The sequence below is a fragment of the Tachyglossus aculeatus genome, chromosome 8 (genome assembly GCF_015852505.1).
Source record: "Tachyglossus aculeatus isolate mTacAcu1 chromosome 8, mTacAcu1.pri, whole genome shotgun sequence".
Taxonomy (NCBI): domain Eukaryota; kingdom Metazoa; phylum Chordata; class Mammalia; order Monotremata; family Tachyglossidae; genus Tachyglossus; species Tachyglossus aculeatus.
Genome location: NC_052073.1, coordinates 34,089,406 through 34,093,370, shown reverse-complemented (window position 1 = coordinate 34,093,370; position 3,965 = coordinate 34,089,406). Strand labels below are relative to the sequence as shown.

Here is a 3,965-nt window from a genome sequence, read left to right as displayed (position 1 = left end):
ACTCCCCATCTGTTTAGTGCAGTGCTCTGTGCACCGTAAGCACTCAATAAATACGACCCAATGAATGAGTGAATGAATGACCCCTTTTATTCATTAGAAAAGAATTAGGCAACAGAATGCAGTGTAGACAGGAGTGAGGAAAGATAGAAGGCAGAGAGGTCAGAGAGGTGGGTATCAAGGGGGAATAGGATAAATGCTTTGATCATCATGGTAGCTGTTTGGAAGGAGAGGAAACAGCGATTTTGGCAATGCTGTGAACGTCACAGGAATAGGATTTGGTGACAGATTTTAGCCAAGGATCCAGAGCGCGCTGACGCTTTGGTAGCTGTCTGAGATGAGAATTTCACTCCTAGAGGAGAGGAGAACAGGGGCCGGTGGGATTCAGCACTTCCATCCCCCATTCCCAACCTTGGACAGAGACTTTCTTTGGATGTAAATGAGAAGCCCAGCTGTAGTGTTTCAAATCTCCTGAAGTCAGTCAGTCAGTGACTTTATTGAGCACTCATTGTGTGCAGAGCACTGCTCTAAATGGTTGCAAGATTACAACATAACAATATAATGGGCACAATCCTTCCCTACAACAAGTTTACAGTCTAGAAGGAGCTTACAGGGAGCTTGGCCTAATGAAGGCCCCTTTATTCTGAAATCCCATGGCTTTTTACCTTCTGATTTTCGGAGATGTGCATCTGATTTCTTATTTATTCCTGGTTTCCATGTCTGACACTTTGAAGTGTTTTGGAAATATTAATCAATCAATCAATGGTACTCACTGAGGGCTTACCTTGTGCGGAGCACTGTTCTAAGCGCTGGGGGGGATACAAGGTGATCACGTTGCCCCATGTGGGGCTCACAGTCTTAATCCCCATTTTGCAGATGAGGTAACTGAGGCTCAGAGAGGTGAAGTGACTTGCCCAAGGTCACACAGCAGACATGTGGCGGAGCCAGGAATAGAACCCATGACCTCTGACTCCCAAGCCCGGGCTCTTTCCACCGAGCCACGCTGCTTAGGAGAGTACAATACAACAGAGTTTGTAAGACACATTCTCTGCCCACGAGGAAATTACACTCTAGATTGGGAGAGACATTAAAATAAATTACATTATGGGTATAAGTCCTGTGAGCATTGTACTCTCCCAAGTGATTTGTACAATGCTCCCCACATAGTAAGTGCTTACTAAAAACCATTGATTGATCGATTGATTGACTGGGGCTGAGGACTGGGTGAATATCAAGTGCTGAAAGGGTACAGATCCAAAGAGAAGCAGCGTGGCTCAGAGGAAAGAGCTTTGGAGTCAGAGGTCATGGGTTCAAATCCCTGCTCGCCGCTTGTCAGCTGTGTGACTTTGGGCAAGTCATTTAACTTCTCTGAGCCTGTTACCTCATCCGTAAAATGGGGTTTAACACTGTGAGCCCACCGTGGAACAACCTGATCACCTTGTATCCCCCCAGTGCTTAGAACAGTGCTTTGCACATAGTAAGCGCTTAAATACCAAATCAGATTTGGGGTTTTCTCATTTCCCTTGGAACGTTTTCGCTGTTTTTTGGCTGTATGATGAATCTCTCAGCTTCTGTTCATGGGATTGGCTGTAATACTGCCAAAGAGCAGTGGTGAAAAGAATGCATACACCTCTACATCTGGACTCTCTCAGGGTTAGTACCAAATGGGTATTCTTAGGTGTGGATATGCCAGGGGAAGCAGGATGGTGTAGTGAGTAGATCACAGGCTTGGGAGTCAGAAGGTCACGGGTTCTTATCCTGACTCTGCCATATGTCTGCTGTGTGGCCTTGAGCCAGTCACTTAACTTCTCTGTACCTCAGTTACCTCCTCATCCGTAAGATGGGAATGAAGACACTGAGAGCCCCAGGTGGGACAGGGTCTGTGTCCTACCCAATTTGCTTGTATCCACCCCAGTACTTAGTATAGTGCCTGGCACATAGTAAGCACTTCACAAATACCACAATTATTGTTATTATCATTATTATCCTTAGCTTTGTTAAAGTCTTTGTCTCTGTATCCTCCTTTAAGGGAGGAAAATGGGGAAGATGACAAAGGATGAGGAGAAATGAGGGAGTATGAAAACCTGGTTAAACCATGGATCTCATTACAACAATAATGATAATAATAATAATATAATTATAGTGATTATAATGATATGATCTTTCCTAAGTGCTTCCTCTGGGTCATACACTGTTCTAAGTGCTGGGGTAGCTACAGGTTAATCAGGTTGGGCACAGTCTCTGATCACAGGAAACTCACAATATAAGTAGGAGAGAGAAATGGTGTTAAATGTCCATTTTACAGTGGAAGAAACAGAGGCACAGAAATGCTAAGTCACTTACCTAGGGTCACACATCAGTTAAGTGATGGAGCCAGGATTAGAGTCCATGTCCACGGACTCCCAGCCCCTTGTTCTTTCCATTAGGCCAGGCTGCTATCCAGAAAAAGAACAACTGAGGAGATAGAAAGTGCTGTGCACAGATCCAGCCATCGAACGTTCCATAAAGATCTAGCAAAGCAAAATAGGAGACGGAGGGACTGTAGCCAGGAGACTGGGAAAGCTTTTAGAGGAGGGATATCTACAATAGAAATTATCAGTGCCACAAACCCTCACACTATAATGAAACTCTGATTATCTCCAGGGACTACAGCTAGGAATATCCTTGGTTTAATGGTGATGTTGCTCTTCCATGGTCTTCCTTGCTTGAGACACAGGATCGTCACTGGGTTCCCATCTCAAAGTGGGATGGCAGATAGCAGCATGGTCTGAGAAGACCTTCGGGTCTTATTCCCCAGAAAATCACCCAGGAAATTGATGACTCTGGTGTCACAGGTGAGAAAGACCAAGGGGCTGACAGTGGCATATCCATTTACCACAAACATGCTTGCATTCAGGAGGATGATATTATTCTTCATGGATGTCCCTAGAAACAGGGAAAGGACAAAGTCTCCACAGTAGAAGACTACAAAGCAGCTCACAAGCAGCATAATGATTTTGGTGGCTCGTCTCTCTGGTGATGTTTCACAGGCTTGGCCGGTACTGTGAAGATGCTGGACCTGGAGCCTGTGTCAGTACAGAAGAAGGACCATGAAGCCACTAGAGCAGATCATGAGCCCCAGGGAGAGGATGTCACGGACAGCCATAAAGGTAAGAACCTAGCCCTGGAGGAGTGTGTTTAAGGGCACAACATAACAATTGCTCTCAATGGGGGTTGCATTATGTGAAGCAACCACTTGGTACCAAAGTTGGGTGCTTATCAGCATGTTAGGAATCCACAAGATGGCTAAGACCGGGAAGATGAAGTTTGGGATCTGAATCTTAAGCTGGAACAGGTGGGAGGTGGTTGGACTGACGGTGATGGCCTGGACCACGCTCAGTAGAGACGTAGTACAGATGGAGAGGCCCCGGGTGATGAGGCAGACACAGGCAAACAGCTTACACTCAGCACTGGTCCATACGAGCCGCAGCCCCAGTATTCCTGCTGTTCTGGTGATTCACCTGGTAAGAAGCATCACGGTGTGGACCAGAGCTAGGTGAATGATGACCAGGTCTGTGGGCTTTGGCTTGGAACCCAGGAGGAACGAGGAGAGGTAAAGCATGTTGAGAAGGGAGTTCCCCATAATACCTATTCCAGTCGGGGAGAGGAAACAGACTTCCCGAGCCACATCAATGCTCATTGCTTTTTGATACAAATATCTGCAGCGACACTGGCAGAAGAAGGATGGGCCAGAGACTGTGGCAGTTCATTCCTGGAGCTGAAAAGAAAATTGGCAAGGGATCCAGAAAGAATTGAGTATGTCAGTCAAATTGGTAGGGAATGGTCATGTTTATTCAGTAAGGCCACAATCCATTTGTATGTAAACCATTAGTGTCAAAGGCTTTATGAAAATCTAAATCTACGTATTTACTGGTCAGTTCAAAGAGCTCCAGCCAATGAGTAGGGCACAATTTCGTCTTAACAGGTGC

At 45.8% G+C, this 3,965-nt stretch overlaps 1 pseudogene; it reads right to left on the bottom strand.

Annotated features, from left to right (window-relative positions):
* Positions 1-2,734: 2,734 nt before the first annotated feature.
* LOC119931374 lies at positions 2,735-3,676 on the bottom strand (annotated as a pseudogene).
* Positions 3,677-3,965: the final 289 nt, after the last annotated feature.